Genomic DNA, 26925 nt, shown 5'->3' with positions numbered 1-26925 from the left:
GAGGGTGTGATGTCCGTGGCATTGCAGGTGTGTTTCGCGAACTGCTGTATGATGTTGAACAGTTTCTTGGCGTTGGTTGTGTTGGTCTGAATTTTGTCTCTTACGAAGGTCTGTTTGGTGTCTCTGATGCACTGCTGGTGTTCTTCAGGGCGCTCTTGTGGTTGTTCCGTGCTGCCATGGTTTTCAGGTTTTGCCAGGACTTCTTCAGGCGTCTGCAGGAGCACCTGGCTTCTTGAAGCTCTGTGGTGAACCAGGCGACTTTCGGCGGGCATTGTTTTGTGGGGGGCAGAGGGGTGCGAGCTTGTTGGCACATTGGGAGACCCAGCGGTGAAAATCCCTGGCTACAATTTTCGGGTCTGTCGTGGCTCTGGGAGGGTGTTGGCGGAGGGTGGTGTTGAGGAGTTCCTCTGTGACCCTGCTCCAGTTCCATCGTGGCGGGCATTGGGTGGGTTTGGGTGCGGAGGTAGTGTTGACGGTGACGTGGACGCAGTGGTGGTCAGTCCAGAGGGGCTGGGTGATGTGCTGGAAACGGATGTTAGTTCCTCCCACGAAGATGGGGTCGAGGGTGTGGCCCGCCCTGTGATTGGGTGTGTTGATGAGCTGTTGTCGCGGAGAGCAGTGGCAAGGTTGTCACGGAGAGCAGTGGAGTCGGGGTAGTTGCCGTTGTCGAGGTGGAAGTTCAGGTCACCGAGCCGAATGTAGTCCGTGGAGGTGATGGCGTGGGATGCGGCGAGTTCAGCGATGGCTGATGCATGGTGGGTGCAAGGTCCTGGTGGTCTGTAGATGAGGGTGCCGCGTAGCGTGGTTCTGGGGTTCATCTGGATCTGGAAGTGGAGGTGTTCTGTGCTGGAGTGGGGGTCACTCGTGCTGGATGTGGAGAGGCAGAGGTAGGTTTTGTGTGCGATGGCTAGTCCTCCAGGTCGGTGAGGAAGGTCCTTTCTCTGGATCTTGTCGCTGTCCGGGATAGTGGCGGTGAGGTCGGGACCGGAGGTGGCGTTTGTCCAGGTATCCATGAAGAAGGCAACGTCGGGCAAGAGGGTGTCGAGCAGGTCCCAGACATTTATGGCGTGTCGGAGTTGGGAGCGCACATTGACCAGGATACAGGACAGGGTTTCGGTGGGGTGTGTGCCGGGAGTTCCTTCGGTGGTCGCTGGGGCTCTGTTGATGGTTTTGCCACAGGGCCTTCACGAGAATTGTCTCTGGGTGGTGATTGGTGAGGCTCTTGCGCAGTCGGCGTGTCTTCCGGGGTTGAGTGCGTGGAGGGTGGCTGAGCCGTAGCGGTGAGGCTGTGGAGAGCCAGGGGTCCTGGCGCTGGTCGCGCTCGGATTTTGTAGGGGAGGGGGGAGGGAGCAAGTAACTGGGAGGTGGGAACAGGGGTCAGGGGGAGGGGTTAGGGGTGGATGTGGCAGTGTGAGCGGGGAGAAAAATGATGGGAAGAATGACAAGGACACTCGGCGATGGCAGACCTTATCAATCCTGAAGGCAGGGTGCTGAGTTTTATGTGAGAGGGTGCACCTGCATGAGCAGAGCCCCTCTGCAGCCTTCGAACTCTATTCCGGGGTTGTTTGTGATGCAGCCATACTTATATTCTTAAGTGCATTATAACCTTGCAGTAAATGCTATCTTTAAAATGGCTGCATGGAAACCTGTTGTGTTTGGTGTCAAACACCTTGGAATCATACCTCCCCACCAGTAACTGGCGGGGAGTTATGATTCCACCTTTCTGGAAGGACATATGTGACACACCGGGCTACCCGGGACCAGCTTTCTCGACCTGGGCATCTGCCCTCCTGCAGCTGAGCCAAGCTCAAGCAGGGGAAGGCCTGACAATAGGTTTCCTGTCACAGGGAGGTGTGATCACCCCCCAGACAGGCTTTAGTGTATTGGGGCTGGGTGGGTGCACTCTGCGAGTGCTTTGAATTCTGCACTGGGGGCACATTTGGTGTCCCTGTGCATAGTCCAGCTCAAACCGGTTGCTGGAGCCACTTGCTCCTGCTCTGGTGCGAAACTGGACAAAGGACATGGGTGTAGCCAACCCTCTGTCCTGACCCTTCCATAGGTGGGTCCTCAGAGTTTGTCCCACCCCTTCCTTGGGTATAAAGTAGGAACCCCTGACTACAGTGTGAGAAGGTGGCCTGATATATGCTGTCCACTAGTTCTAGTTGTGGAAATTTAGCTTACAAACTGAACATTATCTGCGCCATCTTGCCTCTCCTCAGCGCCACGCACAGCGAATGCACGGCTGCCATTTTAGGCACCCCACTCTCTCCCCACTCATTGTCAATCGCCAGCGCGGTCCCCTTGGCGCTGCGAGCATCCCCCGTGCGCTGGACACCCCCGCTCTCTCATACAGGCCATAAACCCTCTCTTTCTGCGCGACCCTGCTACGGAACCACTTCCGACCGACAACCCATACATGGTCATGCCTCTCCTTTGATAACCCCCTTCCTCTGCGCCCCATTGTCTGAACTGGTCCCAGGCCATCACCTAGCCCTGCGGATGCAGTTTATTGCCCCTACTGTAAGGGAAACACCCCACATCAAAGGGATTACAGTAGATCAAAGCCCCTACTCCCTGAGACCCGACCGGTCACACACCCCCCAGGAATTTGCTGTCTGATCTGATGTGTTCTGCTCCGACGGAATAAAACTTTGTTTCCTGCCTTCCAGTCTCCGGCGCCTGCCTCTTTTATTGGTAAATTATCGAGTGGTATGAGAGGCGATTACCGCCGGGCAAATACTTGAAAGGTTATCGACTGAAACTGCCGCTACCATTTAACAATTGGCGCCCAACGTGGGGCCCATCAGCGACACGTGGATCCAGTGGGAGAGGTCCCGACGACAGAGTGAACGACTGCAACGATCGGGAGAGCTCCTGCCCAATAGACCCTCGTCTGGCAGCCGATCATCCGAACTTCACTGGTTCCGAGCAGACCTCTCTCGAGTGATCTACGGTCCTGACTGGGAACCATCAGGAGTGCCGCGGCAAATACAGAGAGTAGAGGACGATCGGGCGCTGGAGGCGGAAGACGAGAAACTGTCCACGCGGTCCGGGTAAGGTCGTGATACACGACAAATTGAGAAATAATTGATTGATTGTTTGATGCTTTGGAAATACTAGTATTGCTCATTGATTGTTCTTTTTGAGATATTCGCTGTCTACAAACGGGGAGGAGTAGAAATACTCTCTCTCTCTCTCCCTTTGCAGATAGTGAAGGGTAGGTAACGCAGACTTTTGTCCCCGTTGAAACCCGTCGTGCCTATCTTTATCTCCCCATTGATTGATTGTCCGAACATTGATTGTTTTGAAGAATAGTGCTTTTTGAGATATTCTCTGTTTGCAAATAACGTAGAATAGGAATATTCTGTCTAGTCTTTGCAAATAGTGAAGGGTAGGTAACGCAGACTTTTGTCCCTGTTGAAACCCGTCGTGCCTATCTTTATCTCCCCATTGATTGATTGATTGATTGTCCGAACACTAGTTGTTCGATATTGGTTCTTTGGAGGTATTCTCTGCTTACAAATAACGAAGAATAGAGATATTCTGTCTAGTCTTTGCAAGCAGTGAAAAGATAGGTAGTGCTGACTTTTGTCCCCGTTGAAACCCGTCATGCCTATCTTCTCCCCACTGATTGGTAGTTGGTTCTGCCCGGACCGCTTATTAGAGGTGAACCACCCGGCTCCACTGGAAGGCACCCCTAATAAGGACATGTTCACTAAATATGGACTAGTCGCCGTAGCTTATAGCAAGCTGTGGCATAAATATACCAAGAAGGACCCCGAAAGTCAGTGGCCACTGATGGGATCCTTCGACGACCATAAGATAGAAGCGCTAGAAATAGCTCTGCGTAGCAACAAGACGACGCCTACTATGCTTGACAGTATCGGCATGTGGCGCAAAGAAGCGACGCAACGGAAAAAGAGGGAAGAAGTAAAAGCAGAAAAGGAATTACGAAAGGCAGCTCACCTTGCCGCTAGAAAGTTAGAAGAAGACATAAAGGAGAGAAGGGAAACTAAACTAAGACAGGAGCCCGAAACCTCAGGCCAGTACGCTGTTAGGACCCCTTCTTTGCTCTACCCTGAGTTGTCCTCCAAGCAGCGAACGAATGACGAGTTACTGTTAGGTCCCCCGATCATTTACATGCCCCCTCCGTATGCACCCTCCCAATCAATAGTGCAACACCCACAACCCCCGAACACGAGCGAAAGCAGTACAGGGGCCTCGGCCCTCACGGCCTCCGCGCCGGCTGAGCCTCTTGTGCCGAACCCAACGTCGACTACAACGCTAGACGACCATGAGATAGGAAAGAAAGAGTCCACCAGAATGAATCGATTAACTAAGGATGAACGAGCAGGAATTGACAAGATAGTAGGGACGCTGGTGGAACGAAAAGAAAGTGAGGAGTATATAACAGACGTGTATAACTCGTACGCCGACAGCCGCAGACGACACTTCGTCGTACGGCTCTGTTATCACGCCCTGAATGCATATGAGGATAGGTACCACGATAAAGGTCCCGAAGGCTTAGCGGCCCTATATAGGAAGGTAGACATTGGGGAAGAAAGAGAGGGCGATGTAGCGAACCTCTTCACCCGTACACTCGAGGTCTACCGACACCTTAAAGAACATGGACAGACCACCAAAACAGAAACCCCCATAGCAACTAAGCCCCAGGGAGGAAGGTCCGATGCCATGATGCCCATTAAAGAAGCTGCCCCCTACTGGGTCCCCCCATGGGGTCAGGGAACACACGACGACATCAACCACCAAGATGCGAAGGGAAGGGTTGTATATAACTGGGTCTACCAGCCGTGGGACCGGCAAGATATTTTGACCTTTAGAAAGACTCTACCCGACTTGAGAAAGAACCCGACTGCCTTCTACACTGAATTGGGTACAGCCTTAGGCTCAACGATAATGACGTTAGCAGATATCGACTTGTTCTTTGGGCTATGCCTGCCGGCTGATGTGTGGAAACAAATCCGGAAAGTTGACCACGCTGAGCCGTTCGGATATACCTGGGTACAACTCGATACCATAGATAAACAGCGAGAACCAGGACAGAAACCCCCGAAGGCCATCTTAGAGCTCCCAGACAAGATTGTACAAAAGCTGAAGACTCTAATCCCAGAAAGAAAGGTAGACTGGTCGATAGTGACGGCTTGCCGCCAGAAACCCCAGGAGGATGTGTCTGAATACTTCTCCCGATTTGAGACTGTGTTCTCCGATTACAGTGGCCAAGACATGACCACCGCAACCGGACATCACCTTTTTGTCCAGAATTATGTAAAGGGTCTGTCGCCAGAAGTTTCCCAGAAACTACAGACCAGCGAGAGTAGTTGGGCAGCCTCCAAACCCGCAGCAATTCTCCAGATGGCCCAATACTACGAAAACCAGAAGAACGAGAACGATAGGGCGTCAGAGAAGAAGAAAAAGGAATTAAAGGAGAGGGTGATGATAGCACAGTTGCAAGGGGTGACCATAGGAAGGGAACCCCCAAAAGAGAATTACCAACCAACCGCCCCTAGAAAGCTACCCCCTAGAGACCATACACCTACACCCTACAACGGACGGAGAGACTTAGATGGGAATCAATGTGCGTTCTGTAGAGGGTTCGGACACTGGAAATCCCAGTGCCCGGTCCTTCTGGAAATGAACAAGAATAGGGACCCCAGAGACACAGCATATGACCCCAGAAATAGAGGACAGGGACGAGGGCACACGAACAACACCATCAACGACAGGCCAGGCAGACCGAACACCTTTGATCGCCCCCGACAAAACCAGTATCAGCAGTCCGACTACGAGAGCACCCATGACTTCGCATAGGACCGCCAGGGGCAAGGGAGGGATCCAGTCGAACTCCGTGTTGACCAGCAAGGTCCTTACGTCACCGCTAAGGTCTTGGGCACAAAATCTCCATTCCTGGTAGATACTGGGGCGACACGTAGTGCGTTATCTAAACGACTGATTCCTAGGGCACCCTTGTCTGGCTCACACGTAACCTCAATAGGCTTTGACGGAACGCCCTCCACTAACCCCTTATCAGCACCAATCTCCTTTGACTTAGAAGATAACACCACTGACACGACCTTTCTGCTCTCCTCCAACACCCCCGATGCTATTATGGGGCTCGATTTGCTAAAACATTTTCGAGCCACCATCAGATGCTCCCCAGACGGAGTTCGAGTCATCCTACACGATAACCCAGATCTGTCCAGACCCTGTCACACACGGCGTATGCTCTCTATAACCGATGCTGATACGTCCCTACTCGACACATTACCTTCACATCTATGGGCTAAAACCGACTCAGATGTAGGGCGCATGGTGATCGACCCGGTACACATAACCGTCCGACCGGACGCAGTGCTCCCAAAGCTTCCACAGTATCGGATATCACCCGAAGGCGAGAAGGCATTGGTGGAAATCATCGAGTCCCTGGTCGAGGCAGGAGTGGTAGAAGAAGTAGTCAGTAATGTTTGCAACAGCCCTATCCTACCCATTGTAAAGAAGCAAGGCGAGGGGGATGAGAAAGCCTACCGTTTCATTGTTGACTTGCGAGAGGTTAACAAAGTAGTCATACCCCAGTACCCCGTAGTCTCAGACATCACTACCATCCTCACCCTGATTCCATCCACTGCCACCATCTTTACTGTTATTGACCTCAAGAACGCATTCTTTTCCATCCCCATCCACCCAGACAGCCGCTACCTGTTCGGCTTCACTCTAAAAGCCCGTTCGTACAGATTCTGCTGGGCACCCCAAGGCTACACTGAGAGTCCCAGTATTTACAGCCAAGCCCTCAAGAGGCAACTGGATGCAGTCCAACTACCCGATGGAGTGGTGTTGACACAGTACGTCGATGACATTCTTTTGGCGGCCGACACCACTCCTCTTGCCGTCACAGCCACCATTCACCTCCTCCGCTTCCTTGCGGAGAACGGTCACAAGGTCTCCAGAAAGAAATTGCAATTCTGCCAGCCCCAGGTAACGTATCTAGGCCACCTACTATCCAAAGACGGGAGGAAACTTACCCCTGACCGAATTCAAACCATCCTAGAAACCCCTGTTCCCAAAACTCAGAAGCAAGTACGATCCCTAGTGGGCCTCACCTCCTTTTGTCGACAGTGGTTGCCAAACTTCAGTCTTACCATAAAGCCTCTGCTTTCCCTGCTGGCTAAGGATGTCCCCTTCCCCCTCCCCTGGACACCTGAATGTCAATCCTCCTTCAAAGAATTACGAGACGCCCTCTGCTCGGCCCCAGTCCTAGGAACCCCAGACTACACTAAACCTTTCTCCCTCTACACCCACGAAAGGGAGGGATGTGCGTTGTCTGTCCTAACCCAGTCCATAGGCCCTAAGCAACGCCCTTGTGCCTACTTCTCTGCCACTCTCGACCCCGTAGCCAGAGCTTTGCCCGCCTGTCTTCGAGCAGTAGCCGCCGCTGCTGTCTCTATCCGACAAAGTGAGGGGATCGTGCTCTCGAACCCCCTCACGGTATTGGTACCCCATGCTGTTGACACCCTCCTGAACCAAACCAAGACTCAACACCTGACTAGCGCACGACTGACCGGTTATGAACTGACTCTGCTTGCACCCCACATCACATTGAAACGATGCACCACTCTGAATCCAGCTACACTACTGCCTCTCCCTGACGCTGACCCCAATGCATCCCCTATACATGATTGCGTGACCCTCACCGACGAACAAACCAAGAGTAGGGTTGACCTCCGGGATACTGCCTTCCCGGACCCTGACGGAGAACTGTGGGTGGATGGCTCATGCATCAAGCTCCCCGATGGCACCACCTCAGCTGCCTATGCAGTCACCACAGCCCGATCAGTTGTTGAGACAGCCCGCATCACACAGCGATCCGCACAGGCGGCGGAACTAATTGCTCTTACACGAGCTTGCATCCTGGCAGCAGGGACAACCGCAAACATTTACACAGACAGTCAGTACGCCTTCGGGGTAGTTCACCACTTTGGGCTCTTATGGAAAGAGAGGGGATTCTTGACTTCTCATGGCACACCCATCCTGCATGGAGATCTAGTCTCTGCCCTGACCGAAGCAGTCCTCCTCCCCACACGGTTAGCTGTGATCAAATGCCAGGCACACAAGAAGGTGACAGACATTATAGGACAGGGAAATGCACTAGCTGACATTACTGCCCGAACCACAGCCGAGAATAGGTCCACGACCCATATGTACGTGACCAGGTCACAAACTGAGAAATGGAAGGATGCTAGGGAAACAATTAGGGATATCCAACTAGCCAGCACACCACACGAGTTAACTGAATGGGCCCGGGTGGGATTGAAGGACGATGACGGTTGCTGGCGAACCAAAGACTTGAACAAATGGTTGTTACCAGATTCATACTTGATCCCCATGCTGACCATGGCTCACTCCCCCGCACACATAGGGTCTGCCCCCATGATCGAACTCATCTCTAAAGTCTGGCACAACGACAAAATACCAGACTCAGCCAAACGTCTAGTCCAACAATGCCTAGTATGCCTCCAACACAACCCTGGGAAAGGAACTGCTGTACCCCGGGGAGGGTTTGGGGTCCCCAAACACCCCTTTGAAGTCCTACAAATGGACTATGTCCAGCTAGAAAGGTACCAAGGTTTGAAGTATGTACTCGTCATTGTGTGTGCCTTCAGCAAGTGGGTGGAAGCCTACCCAACCCATGACAACACCGCTATGACTACCGCAAAGGTACTACTGAAGGAATTCTTCCCCCGATACGGCCTTTGTCGAATTTTGTGGAGCGACAATGGCCCCCACTTCGTAGCCGAAGTTATCCAACTCATCTTAAAAGGGTTGGGTGTAAAACAGAAGTTCCATGCGGTTTTCCATCCCCAATCTGCAGGCCTGGTTGAACGACACAATGCCACATTGAAGCTTAAGATAGCAAAAATAGTCGCCACCACAGGGCTAAGATGGCCAGACGCTCTCCCACTAGCATTGCTATCAATGCGTTCCACCCCCACCAAACACCACTTAACCCCCTACGAGGTCGTCTTCGGGCGGCCCATGAACCTTTGGACTGCACCAAAACCGACATCCATCCACGACGTCCCGGACGTCCTCATGTCTGATTATCTGTACAATCTAACTAAAACGTTGTCTATCATCCATCAGCAGGTGCTGCACGCCATTCCCGATGTTTCCAGGGGCCCCGGGCACGACATCCAACCAGGTGACTTCGTCTTAGTGCGTAACTTCCAGCGCACCAAGAGTCTGGAGCCCCGGTGGACGGGCCCCCTGCAAGTCCTGATCACCACCCGAACAGCTCTTCGAGTGGAGGGGAAACGCAATTGGCTGCATGCACACCACTGCAAGAAGGTATCACCGACCCTGACAACCACGGACAACGTCACCGCCCAAGAGGAACTTCTGAACAAAGACCGACCATCCCTGAGCCGCTGCCCGGATACAGAGACACTTGAATTGATTGAATATCCCGATCCCACTGTGCCATCCAAAGAAGGGTATAACTTGCGACGAAAGGAGAGAACTTCGGCTAAGCAGACCACAGGCTAAGTGGAAATCTCAGAGCGGTAGCCTAGTCACTTCAAAGGCCTCCAGGAGAGAAACTAAGCAAAGTCTGTGGTTCTGCCCGCTACCGAGTCTCTCGAAGGTGATGGAAGCGCCCGACATGAAGGTGATGGAAGCAACCGGACGTCCGAAGATCCCCTACAAAAACCCAAAGACTGACCGAATGCACAGCTTTAAGACTATAACACTTTTTATTACCCTTCTCTTTTGCCTTCTCCTCATGGTCACCTTCTGGATCATGGAGGAGAACACACCCGCTCATAAGACATTGCTGACCACCGTTCAACCTACCACCACGAAGGAGCACCATCTGATCTCACTTTCACCCCAACTCTGAGAAAGGCGTAAGGAGTTCTGGAATAACTCTTTTGTGCAGTTGCTCCACCAACACAATCTTGCCACCAACGCCACTAACTGCTGGATCTGTGGATTGCTACCACATGCTACTGGGCACTCAATCCCTTTCATCCCTTCACCTTTTTCTGTCCATGGTTCCTGCCTCGCCTGGCTGATCCTTCTGCAGGAGAGCTACAAGGACAATGCCACTTCCGGCAGAACCATGTCACACTTCTACCATGGGTTCTGGATGAACAAAACTGGTAGAACTTCCGCCCTCTTCTGCCCTCTGAGATCGAACACTTCCTTTCACATGGACATCCCTGCCAAAGAACGAGTTGAAATGCAAGTGTTCAACAATCCAGCCAGACCCACCTTCTCTTACCTCCGAAAACGGACGGCCGCCACCCTAACAGTGGCCCTGTCCGTCATCAACATCACTGGATCTGTATGCCTCGAAGGCCTGGGGGCACAGCTGGTGGGCCACAGCTCCTGCCTCATCACCCGAACATTGGATTCAGTTGACCCACCCTCCTTTGTTGCCTCCCCGAATATGTACTTCGTCTGTGGTACTAAGGCCTACACCTGGCTCCCGAGAGGTTGGGGAGGCACTTGCTACATCGCCTTTGTCCTTCCTCCGACGTATGTGGCCCCAGCAAACCATCACCGACAGAAACGGGCCAAAGACATTGTGCAGGCCGACTCCACCGGAGCACAGTTCATGGACGCAGTCAAAGGCCTTGTTCCACTCTGGGGCCCAATGGCAAACAGCCGTGCCATCCGCCACTTAACCCAGGCAGTTGAAACGGCAATGAACATTACGGCTGGCGCCCTCGCCAACAACACCGCCGAGCTCCAGGCCGTCCGCTTAGTGGCCCTTCAGAACCGCCTCGTTCTAGATGTGGTTCTGGCTGATCGTGGAGGAGCATGCCGCATCATTGGGTCCAGCTGTTGTACCTACGTACCAGACAACTCACCCTCAGTCTACAAAGCAATTGAACACCTCCACAGACTGTCCACAGAGGTCCATCAAGAGCAAGAAGAATGGTCGCTGGGGAGTTGGTTTTGGGACGCTATTAAAAGTTGGGGATGGAGGCTGTTTTCATTTATCCTAATACCGATTGTGATACTATGTGGATGTTGCTTGGGGATTCAGTGTCTGCCACCTTTATGTTCGCTTTTTATGAACTGCATCTGCCCTAAGACTTTGAACTTTGAAACAGAGCGGATGAAAGCCCTTTATGAGGTGGAGGTCCGTAGTATTATGGGGATAAATCCGAACTAGACAAGCTGGCGAGATATGTTAAAAGGGAGGACTGTGGAAATTTAGCTTACAAACTGAACATTATCTGCGCCATCTTGCCTCTCCTCAGCGCCACGCACAGCGAATGCACGGCCGCCATTTTAGGCACCCCACTCTCTCCCCACTCATTGTCAATCGCCAGCGCGGTCCCCTTGGCGCTGTGAGCATCCCCGCGCGCTGGACACCCCCGCTCTCTCATACAGGCCATAAACCCTCTCTTTCTGCGCGACCCTGCTACGGAACCACTTCCGACCGACAACCCATACATGGTCATGCCTCTCCTTTGATAACCCCCTTCCTCTGCGCCCCATTGTCTGAACTGGTCCCAGGCCATCACCTAGCCCTGCGGATGCAGTTTATTGCCCCTACTGTAAGGGAAACACCCCACATCAAAGGGATTACAGTAGATCAAAGCCCCTACTCCCTGAGACCCGACCGGTCACACACCCCCCAGGAATTGGCGGAATACCCTGCTGCGCAATAGCCATCTCCTACTGTTGGTGGGGTGGGAACTTCTACTGTATCTATGTGTGGGATCGGATCTGAACCGGGGCTTCAGGGGATATTCCCCCCGTACATCAAGGGAATCTCAAGAATGTACTATGTGTAATAAAGCAATAAACCAGTGTATAAGAGACCAGGTCTCAGAGATGCAGTTAGAGCACCTCGTGACAATACCTTGCTGTCTGATCTGATGTGTTCTGCTCCGACGGAATAAAACTTTGTTTCCTGCCTTCCAGTCTCCGGCGCCTGCCTCTTTTATTGGTAAATTATCGAGTGGTATGAGAGGCGATTACCGCCGGGCAAATACTTGAAAGGTTATCGACTGAAACTGCCGCTACCATTTAACATAGTGGGCACCTTGTATCAGTCCAAACAACCCCTTATGGTGATTGGTTATAGACAACCTTATATGAAAGCTATCCTAGTGGTAGCTATGGAGAGCAGCCTTCAGGCTAAGTCTTGAAGGAATGTAAAGCAGCTTGTTTTACCAGTCTATAATCTCTTGAATGATCAAAAGAAAAGACAACCACACCAGGTATATATTTAAAATATATGTATTTAGTATAAAACACACCCCTCTAGTCTCTTTATGAGACTGGAGTTTGAAGTACTTAGTTTACAAGTCAGCAATTATCAGTAATAGCACAAATACAAGTTTGGGCCCTAGGGGCGTACCAAACCATATACCAAAAAAGTGGTATAAGAACCACGACTGGAATAGACACTAGGCCTATAGCCTGTACAATCGCTGGGACCCCAAGGAACCACCCAAGGTCGTGACACAGGGGACCCACGGGGACTGTATGCAGTGTTTAAACACAACCGTGGGTTCCCATTATCTTCTATGGGCAAAGTCACGGTTGGAAATTTAAAGATTAGGGACACTTCTAATCGAACCCTTTTGGACTTAAGTAGTTCTAGGGCTAGCACCCACGGGAGCACCGGAGTACTCAAGTTACCTCACCCAGGGAAGCCGGGTGCATAGGTGTCTTTTGGTGTCGGGTCACGTCGTCGATTTCAATGGTAGCCTGCAAAGAACTGCTGCTGGCGTGAAGAGAAGTGTTCGCAGAGATCCAAGGCCGGATCTAGGATGGAAGGAACCTGAAAGCAGAGGGGACAGAGTCTGGGTCACTTGCCAGTGACTTAGGGCAGGATGGACCAATGCCCACAGATGTCGGGTGCTTCAGGTGAGTTGATGGGTGTCTTGTCTCTTCAGCCACGAGGTCCAGGAGGCATCGACGAAGTCCACGAGCCGGATTTGAGCCTTCCCATGAAGTCTGTTTAGTGCTGCGGTGTCAGTGGCCAGAATGGACCCAACATGCCTTTGCAACGGCAAGTCACTGGAATTTAGAGAATGGACTGCGGTAAAGACCAGCAAGGTCCCAGTGAAGGTAAGTCAGGGCATGTCTGGAGCAACCAGGAAAGCTCAAGCACAAAAGGAGTTGCCTTCGTGGGGACCTGCTAGCCAACGGGCTAGTGATCGTGAAGTTGCCTCATGCGGTCGCACTTGAAGCTGGCCCACGGGTCACTCGTGGAGTGGAGGCCAACAATCTTCAGTGCAGGAAGTGCTTAAGGATGGGGCTACTCGCAGCCCAAAGCACAAGTTCGAGGAGGACCAGGAAGATAGTGTTGCTGCAAAAGTTCACGGTGTCCAGAGGTCATGGTTCCACGTCACCCACGATAGCCACGGGCCTCAGCTTTTCTGTGGACTCAGGGTCGCCTCGGGGAAGTCTTAAAACCTACCTCTGGTGATGCAAAGACTTCGGCGTCCGGCGAGAGCTTCAGCAATGCAGACCAGTCAGTTGCTTCTTTGGTGCCTGCCAAGCAGGGGAGTCACTCCTTGACCCCAAGGGAGATTTCTTTCATCTTCTAGTCGTGATAGAAAGTCGAAGGTCCAGGATATATGTAGCAGAGTTTCGTCCAGGGTAATCTAAAGTCCTAGGGACTGGATTCCTATACTTATAGTAAGTTTAGGGGATAGACTAACTCTAAGGCCCCACCTATGGGTGGGCCAGGAAAGAGGGGTGGTTACACCCATTTCCTTTGTCCAGTTTCACGCCAGAGCAGGGGCAGGTAGCCCCTGCAACCGGTTTGAACTGGGCTATGCACAGGGAAAGCAAACGTGCCCCCAGTGCAGGACTTCAAAGCACCAGAGAGTGCTCCCGCCGAGCACCAATACACATCTACCTGTCTGGGGAGGTGGTCACATCTCCCTTCGACAGGAAACCTATTGTCCAGGCCTCCCCTGCTGGAGTTTCAGTCAGCAGCAGGAGGCCAGACCCGTGTCTGTGGCAGAGGCATCCATTTTGTGATGCCAGGGCTCAGGAAAGTCCTACGGGGTTTAGCCAGTGTGAACATGTCTATTCCTCTAGAAGGGTGGAATGCTACCCCCGCCGCCAGAACTGGTGGGGGGGGTAGTATTCCAAAGCGTTTGACACCAAACACGACATGTTTTGATGCAGCCATTCCAAAGTTAGCATTTACTGCGAGGTTATAATGCACTTAAGAGTATATGGTATGGCTGTATCACAGAACAGCCATAAGGAAGTATTTCCGAAAGCTGCAGAGGGGCTCAGCTCATGCTTGGGCACCCTCTCACATAAAACCAAGCACTCTGCCTTCAGGATTGTCAAGGCCTGCCATAGGAGTGGCTTATAGTTTTATATGTGTCTATATATATGTGTGGATATAGGTAGCCTATACCACTGTAAGGGGTGCAAGCACACCCTTATCCAGGCTGCAGTAGCAGAACTGTGATGCCATTTTGGAGTGCTTCCCAGGGGTGGCATAATACATGCTGCAGCCCCTGGTAGGCCTCTGAGGTACCTATGCCCTAGGTACATAGTATACCATATACTAGGGGCTTATAAGGCACTCCAGAATCCAATTAGATATGTACCTAATGTACATGCAAACCATTTTAGAGAGGAATCAGGTAGGCTGTGGTCCTGATTAGCAGGGCCACAGCCAGACTAAGGTCGAAAGACAGTGAAACACCAGCAAAAAGTGGGGGTACCCATGTGAAGCAGATCCTACTCTCCTACATACAGGACATTAGATTTTACCTGGACTAAACTCTGTTACAGAAACCAAGTACTTCGACGATGTACACTATGCTGGATGACTGAAGAATCTCCCTTGGAGTAAAGGAGTTACTCCCCTGCAAGGCAGGCACCTTTAACGCATCTGACTGGTTTAAATCTCCCAAGCTCGTGAGGACTCTGAAGATTTTTACAACACAGGAGGTGGGTTTCCAAGTGTCCCTGAGATTGATCTGACGTCTCAGCAACTCTGAGACCTGTATCCCTCGTGGGGACCGTGCAACACGAACCCCTGTGCACAGTGTACTTTTGCAGCAGCATATGCTCTTTGGCGATCCCTGAGGTTGTGCTTTGGTCTCCTTGTAGTCCTGACCCCGAGCAGTAATTGCAGTGAAGATTTCCGGCCTACACTCCACGAGTGTTCCGTGGGCTGGTATTTCGTGATTCAGCTCGAGGTCCCTTCTCGATCCCTGCTCCGTTGGCCTGTGGGTTCCTGTGTAGGTAACTTTGACTTTCCATGGGCTTTCCTGGTTGCTCTAGATGTGCCCTGACTCTCCATTGCTTGGAGAGTCCCCAGGACCTTGCTGGTCCTCACCGAAGCTTATTTACTCTGCTCACGTGGGTTGCAGTTGCCAAGGCTTGTTGGTGTTCCATCTGGACACTGAGCTCCCCTCCCGACTCGCCATCCTTCATGCGACAGCTCACCTCTGGACTTTGGTCATCGTCGACGTCTCCTGGTCCCCGTGGCTGCAGAGTCAAGCATCGCATCTTCTCATCTGAAGCACCCAACATTGGTGGGCATTCGTCTATCATGCCCCTGGTCACTGTGAAGTGACCCAGACTCTGTCCCCTCTGCTTTCAGGTTCTTCTCACCTCAGATCCAGGCTTGGATTCCACCAGACACTTTTCAACTTCCCGGCAGCAGCACTTTTCCACATCACGCCATTGAAAACGAAGGTTTCTGGCATCACTTGACCCCTATGAACCCGGCTCCTCTGCGATAGGTAACACGGGTATCTCGGTACCCTCAAGGATGCTGGCCTTAGAACCTTCTATCTTTGAAAGGGTTTGCTTAAAGTCCTCTCCGAAGTGTCCTTAATCTTTAAAATTCCAACCGCGACTTTCCCATATGATTGTACAGAGCTCGCGCCTGTGTTCACACACTGCACCCGTCCTCCATGGGTCCCCTGTGTCCCTACTTCAGGTGGTTCCTTGGGGTCCCAGTGAATCTACATGGTCTAGGCACTGTGTCTAGTTAAGTCATGGTTGTTATACCACTTTCTTAGTATATGTTTTGGTCTCCCCCTGGAGCCCACTCTGTATTGTGCTATTTACTGTTCTAGTGATTTAATATTGTGTGCTTTGTGCTATAATCTCATAAAGAGGTTAGCAGAAAGTGTTTAGTAATAAATACATATATTTTATATATCTCTTGTGTGGTTCTCCTTTCATTTGGTCATTCAGGAGGTTCTGATCTTGAAAAACAAGCTGCTTTACATTCCTTCGAGACTTAGCCTGAAGGCTGCTCTCCACAGCTACCACTAGGATAGCTTTCTATAAAGGTTGTCTTTAACCTAATCATCAATAAGGGTTGTTTGGACTGGTTCAAGGTGCCCACTTTAATTAGTGGTCAGCATATACCAGGGCAACTTCTCACATCCAGAAATTCATAGAGTATATGGCTGTTGTACATTTATATCATAGGACAGCAAACATTTATAAAAAACAAAATGCATAACATATAATGTAAAGGTGTAGCATAGATATTTACAACAGATAAATAATGCACAAATCTAGACAATGCAAAAAAATGGTTTAAACGATCCGTCCAATTAGTACATATATTGTTGAATCTACACCCTATCTTGTCCTTAGCATTGATTTGTTAGGATGTAGCGACTCCGGACGTGATATTGCTAAGCGTCAATGTTTCGAACCATGGTGTATGTGTCAGTTTGGAAAACATCACGGGGTCTTCTTCAGTACTATTGAGTGTCCTACCAACAGCCGGTAGAGGAATAATGTTTCAAAAGTAATCAGAGGGGGCACGTGTCATCAATCATGCAATTGTTTGACACGACAGAACAAACTGTAGTATTTTTCTAACAGAGACAGCTAATCTTAGGGTGACCAGATTTTGAGAAGCAAAATCCAGGGCTGGTAGTCATAAAAGTAGGATTAAAGTATTTTTTGTTAGCTGTATGTCGGGCTGTCCCGTTTTTGCATTGGCATTCAAATGTAAACCTATCCATCTATCTGTTAGATATATATATTATTCCCCAATAAACGTCTTCATCCGATGATCCAGCAGCACTCTCTCCATGATTCCAGCAAGGCTGACACATGTAAATCCGGGTACTAAATTTATTTTTTATTTATGCATTTCAGCATATAGCAACACCCAGCACAGGACGCCTACACGTTTCGGCTTATGCCTTCAAGAGGGCAACTTCATAACCCACAACCATATATATATGTATGTTATACAACATTAGTTGTGGCAGGACCGTCACCCTGAAACCCCCCACCATCCTTCCCACTCTGGGGCATATCAGCAAGAAATGGCGATGAATAATGCAAAGCGCGCTTAACGCTTTGTTATTCATCGCTGTCAATCTCTGGAATTTATCGCCCTGGTAGCGCGTTATTAACAATGCGTTACTCCAGGGCGATAAAAATTCCAGAGATAGCGGGAGAAATCGCCGTTTTGCAGGGAACATCGCTGGTTTTCCAGGGATGTTCCCTGCAAAAGGGCGATAACCTTGCTGATGCGACCCTGTGGTCGTAGCAACACAATCCACCCCCTATGTTAGGGATGGGTACGTAAAAACTAACGTCTGCTAAAATGCTGGGGCAGCCTTGTAAATATCGTGATGTGCACATCAGCGATATTTGCAAGGCTGTATTGCCCAGTGACGCCCACTGTGCATCTCATTAGAGATGCAAAGAGAGGTGTCGGGGAAAAAGGGTGCTAGCATGTGATTATGCATGTTAGCACCCTCTTGTAAATAGGGCGAATGTTTTATCTCCGCTTTTTGGGGTTTTAAAGCCAAAAAAGCGGAGATAAAGCCCTTGTTAATATGCCCCTCTGTCTTCCCTCTGTTGGGAGCATTAGCCGGCCTCCACCTGTGCTGCCTGAAAGAAACAGAACAATAAATGACTTTAGAGGCCTCTTTTGAAAGGAGTCACAGTTCATTTCTACTTAGCAGAATGACTTGGCCTTTGCCTAAAATAACGGGACATGTATTAAAAATAGGAAAAGCGCCATGACGCCGAGACAGCGCTCTGAAAACTGGGAGTGTACGGGGAAATCCTGGACGTCTGGTCACCCTAGCCGCGCTGTAATTTGTATATACACAGGCACAAATCAGCAGGGGCAAGAAGACATCGGGCCCGGTTACAAGTGGGAATGAATTACGAGTTTGAAGGTATTTACTATCTCCGGGCTCGTTACACGCACCCCAGCATGAACATTGTAGTGTAAAAAGCCCCAAAACTGCGTGTTATTCCCATAGCCTCGTCATAGGTGTATTTCTCGCACCCGATAGATAACATCCCCCCAGTGGTATTTTTATTTATAAAGTGCACTAAATTGTTCCTACACTCGTAAAAGTAAAGATAAAGGGGCAGATTTATGTTCCCTGGCGCATCCCTGCAAATCGGCATGGATGCGCCAGGGAAGATGCGTCACGCAAGTTTGCCCTTGCGCCACCGCAGATGCGCCGCATTTACAATGCGGTGCATCGTGGCGCAAGGACAAGCAGATACGTGACGCATCTGCCGGCGTAAAGTTGGCGCAGTGCTGAAGTTGAGTCGCAAGCGCGACGCAACTCCAGCACTGTTCCAACCTACCCTATCCCTAACATGGTGCAGGCGCAGGGTTTTGACGCATCAGCGTTGGGAAAGTGACTAAGTGAAATCTCAAAGGGGCAGATTTATGTTCCCTGGCGCATCCCTGCAAATCAGCAAGGATGCGCCAGGAAAGATGCGTCACGCAAGTTTACCCTTGCGCCACACATGATGCGCCGCATTTACAATGCGGCGCATCATGGCGCAGGAATAAACAGATGCGTGACGCATCCGATGGCTTTAGGTTGGCGCAGTGCTTCAGTTGCGTCGCAAGCGCGACGCAACTCCAGCACTGCGCCAAACTACCCTATCCCTAACATGGTGCGTCAAGCCTTACGCCTGCTTCAAGCAGGCACAGGGTTTTGGCGCATCAGCGTTGGGAAAGTGACTCAGTCAAATCTTATAGATTTGACTGAGTCACTTTTCAGGGGCGTTCTTGCGACGGAACGCCCCCCCCTCTGTCGACACGCCCACGTGAAACCTGACGCAGGTTTTACGTGGCGCAGGGCTTTACATCGTGACGCATCTCCATAGATGCGTCACGATGTAAATATGGCGCAACGTGGCGCAGGGTTTACACCGCCGCTGCGTCACAAAAGTGACGCAACGGCGGCGTAAAAGTGGCGCATCTCCGATATAGATCTGCCCCACAGATTTCAATGAGTCACTTTTCAGGGGCGTTCCTGCGACGGAACGCCCCCCCTGTGTAGAAACGCCCACATGAAACCTGACGCAGGTTTCATGTGGCGCAGGGCTTTACACCGTGACGCATCTCCATAGATGGGTCACGATGTAAATGGGGTGCAACATGGCGCAGGGTTTACGCCGCCGCTGCGTCACAAAAGTGACGCAACGGTGGCGTAAAAGGGGCGCAAATCCCTCATAAATCTGTGTGAAATGCTTTAGTCCTACTTCTATGTCTGTCACCCTGGGCCCAGGGCCCAGGTTCCAATGAACGTGTTTCGCAGCCCCACGTTAATCATACATAACTCTACCTTCACCCCTGCCGGCACAGCGCTCTGTCCTCCTTGAGACAAGGTCCGCGCAGTGCAAAAGACTGTGGGGCATATTTATAATAACTGACGCATCCCTGCATATCAGCAGGGATGCGCCAGTTATTTTGCGCCCCAGCTCCGCCACCATGGATGCGCCGCATTTATAATGCGGCGCACCATGGGGCAAAAACGGCACAGATGCGTCACGCATCTGTGCCGTAAAAGTGGCGCATTGCTGGAGTTGCGTCGCAAGCGCGACGCAGCTCCAGCAATGCTCTGGGGGGCCCTATCTGCACAATGCTGCGTCAATCCTTACGCCTGCTTCAAGCAGGCGCAGGGTTTTGACGCAGCATGGGCTCAAAAGTGACTGAGTGAAATCTTGTAGATTTCACTCAGCCACTTTTAGGAGGCGTTCCTGCGCCCGAACGCCCCCACCTGCCCTGGAACGCCTACTAGTGGCGCAGAGCTTTACAACGTGACGCATCTCCCAGATGCGTCACGTTGTAAATACCCCGCACCATGGCGCAGGATTTGCGCCGCTGCTGCGTCACAAAAGTGACGCAACGGCGTCGTAAATGAGGCGCAAGTCAAACATAAATCTGCCCCACATGTCTGAATAAATGTAAAAAAACCATGCATTCATCTCCTCTGCAGTTTGATTCGTCTGTCTTAGAGGTCTTCACACTGGCGAGGGGCGGGATTATAGTTTGGAGATCACTGGTCTATTTGAAACAGGAGCTCGCCTCCCCAGCCCACCGGTTGGCATCCGCAGTGTAATGCGCCTGGACATCCGGATGCGCGGCGCTATGGAAACATTTCCCATAAACAACTCGTCACGGCAGAGATTGCAGAAGTCTCGTGGCTTTACACTTGACTGCCGATCCCTGACCCCCGCTGAGCCTGCCCCTTCCCTGACCCTCTGACCTGTAACTCTTCCCCGCTCTTGAAACCATACACCCCCGTCAGACCCCCCACTGTCCCCTGCTGACTCTTAAAGTGGGCTCCGGGGCCATAAATCACCAGTGGAATTGAGACACATTCGAGTTTGACTGCTGGTGTTCATGCTCAGGGTGGGGGCGGGGCAGTTGCAGGGGGGCGGGTAGGGGGCACTGTCTCCACGCTGCCTCCGCGCGAATGGACGCACTCTCAGGTTAAAACTAAAGCCCAGACAGTGAATGCCAGCAGGCACCGTCTGTCCCCAGCGGCATGAGCGCTGGCGATACAGGGGAGCCCTGGCTGCCCCTGAACCCCACCTCAGGAGCCCTGGCTGCCCCTGAACCTCACCTCAGGAGCCCTGGCTGCCCCTCTACCTCACCCCCCCCCGGAGCCTCACCCCTGGAGCCCTGGCTGCCTCTCAGCTGCCTCGGAACTTCACCTCAGGAGCCCTGGCTGCCCCTCTACCTCACCCCCCCCGGAGCCTCACCCCTGGAGCCATGGCTGCCTCTCAGCTGCCTCTGAACTTCACCCCAGGAGCCCTGGCTGCCTCTCAGCTGCTCCTGAACCTTACCCAGGGCGGCCCTGCTGCCCTTCAGCTGCCTCTGCACTTCACCCCGGGAGCCCTGGCTGCCTCCCAGCTGCCGCTGTACCTCACCCCAGGTGCCCTGGCTGCCCCTCACCTACCTCTGCACCTCACTCCCAGGAGTCCTGACTGCCTCTCAGGTGCCTCTGTACCTCACACCAGGAGCCCTGGCTGCCCCTCAGCTGCCTCTGCACCTCACTCCCAGGAGCCCTGGCTGCCTCTGTCTCTCACCCCGGGGGCGCTAGCTGCCTCTGCACCTCACCCCTGGAGCCCTGGCTGCCTCTCAGCTGCCCCTGATCATCATCCTGTAGCCCTGGCTGCCCTTAAGCTGCCTCTGAACTTCACACCGGGAGCCCTGGCTGCCTCTCAGCTGCCTCTGCACCTCACCCCGGGAGTCCTAGCTGCCCCTCAGCTGCCCCTGAACCTCACCCTAGGAGGCCCTGCTGCCTCTCAGCTGTCCCTGAACCTCACCCAGGGAGCCCTGGCTGCCCCTCAGCTGCCTCTGCACCTCACCCCGGGAGCCCTGGCTGCCTCTCAGCTGTCCCTGAACCTCACCCAGGGAGCCCTGGGTGCCCCTCAGCTGTCTCTGCATCTCACCACGGGAGCCCTGGCTGCCCCTCACTCTGGGAGCCCTGGCTGCCCCTCTCCCCGGGAACCCTGGATGCCTCTCAGCTGTCTCTGCCCCTCACTCTGGGAGCCCTGGCTGCCCCTCTCCCCGGGAACCCTGGATGCCTCTCAGCTGCCTCTGCATCTCACCCCTGGAGGAGCCCTGGCTGCCCCTCAGCTGCCTCTGCGCCTCACCCTGGGAGCCCTGGCTGCCTCTCAGCTGCCTCTGCGCCTCACCCTGGGAGCCCTGGCTGCCTCTCAGCTGCCTCTGCACCTCACCCCGGAAGCCCTGGCTGCCTCCCAGCTGCCTCTGCGCCTCACCCTGGGAGCCCTGGCTGCCTCCCAGCTGCCTCTGCGCCTCACCCTGGGAGCCCTGGCTGCCTCTCAGCTGTCTTTGCACCTCACCATGGGAGCCCTGGATACCCCTCAGCTGCCTCTACACCTCATCCCATTAGCCGTTGCTTCCCCTCAGCTGCCTCTGCGCCTACACCCGGGAGCTCTGGCTGCCTCTTAGCTGCCTCTGCACCTCACTCCAGGAGTCCTGGCTGCCCCTCACCTTGGGAGCCCTGGCTGCACCTCACCCTGGGAGCCTTGGCTGCCTCTCAGCAGCCTCTGCGTCTACCCCCAGGAGCCCTGGCTTCCCGTCAGCTGCCTCAGCGCCTCACCCTGGGAGCCCTGGCTGTCCCTCAGCTGCCTCTCAGCTGCCTTTGCACCCCACGCGGGAGCCCTGGCTGCCTCTCAGCTGTCTCTGCACCTCACCCGGGAGCCCTGGCTGCCCCTCAGCTGCCTCTGCACCTCACCCGGGAGCACTGGCTACCTCTCAGCTGCCTCTGAATCACACCCCAGGAGGCACTGCTGGCTCTCAACTGCCTCTACACCTCACCCCGGAGCCCTGGTCGCCCCTCAGCTGCCTCTACACCTCACCCTGGGAGCCCTGGCAACCTCACAGCTGCCTGTGCACCTCACCCCAGGAACCCTGGCTGCCCCTCAGCTGCCTCTGCACCTCACCCCGGGAGCCCTGGCTACCTCACAGCTGCCTCTATGCCTCGCCCTGTGAGCCCTGGCTGCCCCTCAGCTGCCTCTGCGCCTCACCCCGGAAGCCCTGGCTGCTTCTCAGCTGCCTCTGCACCTCAACCGGGAGCCCTGGCTGCCCCTCAGCTGCCCATCACCTCACCCAAGGGCCCTGGCTGACTCTCGGCTGCCTCTGCATCTCACCCCAGGAGCCCTGTCTGCCCATCACCCTGGGAGCCCTGGCTCCCTCTCAGCAGCCTCTTCACCTCACCCAGGGAGCCCTGGCTACCACTCAGCTGCCTCTGCGCCTCACCCCGGGAGCCCTGGCTGCCTCTCAGCTGCCTGCACACCTCCCCCCTTGAGCCCTGGCTGCCTCCAAGCTGCCACTGCACCTCAGCCTGGGAGCCCTGGCTTCCCCTGAGCTGCCTCTGTGCCTCACCCTGGGAGCACCTATTCAAACCATTGGCTTCAGAGCTGTGGTTTGCCATAATGTACACCAGTGTTTCTGCTATTCAGCATGGCTAAATGTTAGTGGCCTGGACTGGGGTAGGGTAGTTTGGGGTACAGTGGAACGTCGTAGATTGGGGTAAAGTGGAGTGGGACAGATTGGATTGGCATAGAGTGGAGTGGGGCAGAATGGAGTGGGGTGGATTGCGGTAGATTGAATGGGGGCAGATTGGAATGGGATAGATTGGAGTGGGGGAGTTGGGTAGATTAGCGTGGTAGACTGGAGTGGGGTAGATTGAATTGGGATAGATTGGAGTGGACTGGGATAGACTGGGGTGGAGTGGGGTAGATTGGAGTGAGGTAGATGAAGTTAAATTATGGTAGAGTGGAATCAGATATATTGGGGTAGACTGAAGTGGAATTGGGTAGATTGGGGAAGGGTGGAGTGGAGTATATTGGAGTTAAGTGGGGTGAAGTGGAGTGGAGTGAGGTAGATTGGAGCTGGGTCGATTAGGTGGGTTATAGCAGGGTAGAATGGAAAAGAGTGGGGATAGATTGGGGCAGTTTGGAGTGGGGTAGATTGGGGTGAAGTGGAGTGGGACAGATTGGGGGAATGGGGTAGATTGGAGTGTTGTGGGGTAGATTGGGATAGGGTGGAGTAGATTGGTGTGGGATAGATTGGGGTAGAGTGGAGTAGTTGGGAGTGGAGTGTAATAGATTGGGATATATTAGAGAGTGTGGTAAACTGGAGTGGATGATTGGGGTAGATAGAATTGGGGTAGATTTGGGTGAGCTGGAGATTGGGGTGGATTGGGGTAGATCAGAGTGGATTGGGGTAGATTGGAGAGGGGTAGATTTGAGTGGGGTAGATTGGGAAAGTGGGGAGTGCAGTGGACTGAGGTAGATTGGAGTCGAGGAGATTGAAGTGGAGTGAGGTAGCTAGGAGTGGCAAGGAGTAGATTGGAGTGGAGTTGCATATTTTAGGGTGGAGTGGGGATGATTGGAGTAGGATACATGGGGTGGATTATGGTAGGTAGAGTGGAGTGAAGTTGTGGTAGATTGGAGTGCAGTGGGGTAGTTAGGAGTGAGATAGACAGGAGTTGAGTAGTTTGGAGTGAGGTTGATTGGGGTGGAGTGGGTTAGATTTTAGTAGAGTAGATTGGAGTGGAGTTAGATAGAGTGGTGTGTGGTAGATTGGGATGTGGTGGCATATATTGGAGTGGGGTAGATTGAAGTATTGTAGATTGGGTTAGGGTGGGGTAGATCAGAGTGGAGTGGATTGGAATGGAGTAGATTGGGATAGATTGGATTGGGGCTGATTGGTTTGGGTGGACTGGATGGGGTAGATTGGAGTAGGGTAGTTTTGGGATGGAGTGGATTAGGGTAGATGGGAGTGGGATGGTGTGGGGTGGATTGGATTGGATTGGGGTGGAGTGGGTTAGATTGGACTGGAGTGGGGTAGATTTGGGTTACATGTGGAAGGTTGGAGTGAAGTGGAGTGGGATAGAATGGGTGGAGTGGAATGGAGCGTGGTAGATTTAGGTAGAGTGGAGTGGGGTGGGGTAGATTGGAGTAGAGTGGGGTTGGGTGATTGGAGTGGGGTAGATTAGGGTAGAGTGAGGTGGGGTAGATTGGATTGCAGTGGGATGGAGTGGAGGTGGATAGATTGGAGTGGAGTCCAAATTGGAGTGGAGTGAGATAGACTGAGAAAGAGTAGAGTGAGGTAGATTGAAGTGGAATGGAGTGACACAGATTAGGATGGAGTGGGATGGAGTAGATTGGGGGATTTGAGTAGGGCACATTGGAATGGAGTGGGGTAGATTGAAGAGGGATGATTGGAGTGGGGTAGTTTGGAGTTGGAATGATTAAAGTGGAGTGGAGTAGATTGGAGTGGAGTAGGTTGGAATGGAGTGAGGCAGAGTAGAGTGGGGCAGATTGCAGTGGGGTGGGGTGGAGTGGGATCAAGGGCCTCATGTAGGTAGCCAAATACCGGTCGGTAACGGCCGATTTTCGGTAATTATACCGTTACCGACCGGTATTTAGGCTTTTGGAATGTAGGGGGACAATTTCTGTATTCGGAATTTACAGAATCGGTAAAATTACCGATTCGGTAATTTTACCGATTCGGTAAATTCCGAATACAGAAATGAGATGTAGGGGGAGTGTGTGGGTGATGTTTGGAGTCGGTATTCACCACCAACTAATAGTTGGTGGTAAATGAAGAATGGATGTGGAAATGCATTTCAAAGCGCCTACAAGTGTGCAATGTGGCAGACATACATGCCCTTAGGGCATGTATGTGTGCCACATGTGCACACATGGCCGTTTCAGGGGTGCAACAGGGTGTCATTGTGACACCCTGCCACCCTTGCATGTGTTCCCCCCATTACCGAATCGGTATTTACCGATTCGGTAATGAGGCATACCTTCCCATCAATGGAAAGGTATGCCTCATTACCGAATCGGTAAATACCGATTCGGTAATTACCGAATTTTAACGAATCGGTAATAATTACCGACTCATTACCTACATAGCATTTACCACTTCATAAATACTGAATCGGTATGATTCGGTATTTATGAAGTGGTAAATGCAAGCCCACCTACATAAGGCCCCAAGTGAGGTAGATTGGAGTAGATCGAGGTAGATTGGAGTGGAATGGAGTGTATTGAAGTGGAGTGTGGTAGATTGGAGTGGAGTGGATAAAATTGGAGTGGGGTAGATTGGAGTTGGGTAGATTGGGATGGAGAGAGGTGGGGTGGATTGGAGTGGGTGGGTGGAGTGGGTGGATTGAGGTGGAGTGCAGTAGATTAGAGTAGAGAGGAGTAGATTGGATTGTGGTAGACTGGTGTGGAGCAGGATCGATTGGAGTGGGGTAGATTAGAGGGGGTAGCTTGGAGTAGGTTGGAGTGGGGTGGGGTAGATTGGAATGGTGTTGGGTAGGTTGGAGTGGGGTTCATTGGGATGGAATTGGTTAGATTGGAGGGGGGTAGATTTGAGTGGAGAGGAGCTGGATAGATTGCAGTGGAGTTGGAAGTGGAGTAGAGTGGGGTAAATCGAAATGGAGTGGAGTAAATTGGACTAGGTTAGATTGGATTGGAGTGGAGTAAAGTGGAGTGGTGTGGTGTAGATTGGAGTGGAGTCAGGTAGATTGGAGGGGAGCTGGTTGGAATAGAGTACATTGGAGTTGGGTAGATTGGGGTGGATTCGAATGGTGTAGAGTAGACTGATGTGGATTTGAGTGGGGTGCAATAGATTGGAGTGCAGTGGGGTAGACTGGAGGGGAGTGGGTTTGATTGGGTTAGACTGAGTGGAGTGGGGTAGACTGGAGTGGAGTAGATTGGGGTAGAGTGGAGTGGGGTAAAATGGAGTGGGTAGATTATAGTGGAGTGGGGCAGATTGGATTGTAGTAGAGTGGATTGGGGAGCATTGGAGTGGAATGAATGAATGAGTGCATTTATAGAGTGCACAGCTGCTTAGCAAGAGTGTCCCGGCGCTAATGGTGTCCATCTAACTTTCCAAGTACACCTATTTGCAGTTGCAGGAGTGGGGTAGATTGGTTTAGAGTGGAGTAGAATAAAGTGGGGTAGATTGAAGTGGGGCAGAGGTAGGTGAGTAGATTGAGGTGGGGTAGATTAGAGTAGGGCAGAACAGAGTTGAGTGGGGTAGATTGGAGTGGAGTGGGGTAGATTGTAGAGAAGTGGAGAGGGGTGGGGTAGATTGGGGTATATTGTAGAGGA

This window comes from Triturus cristatus, chromosome 2_2 (genome assembly GCF_964204655.1).
Source record: "Triturus cristatus chromosome 2_2, aTriCri1.1, whole genome shotgun sequence".
Classification (NCBI taxonomy): Eukaryota; Metazoa; Chordata; class Amphibia; order Caudata; family Salamandridae; genus Triturus; species Triturus cristatus.
The sequence above is the reverse complement of the archived record's forward strand: the minus strand, read 5'-3'. Positions refer to the sequence as shown.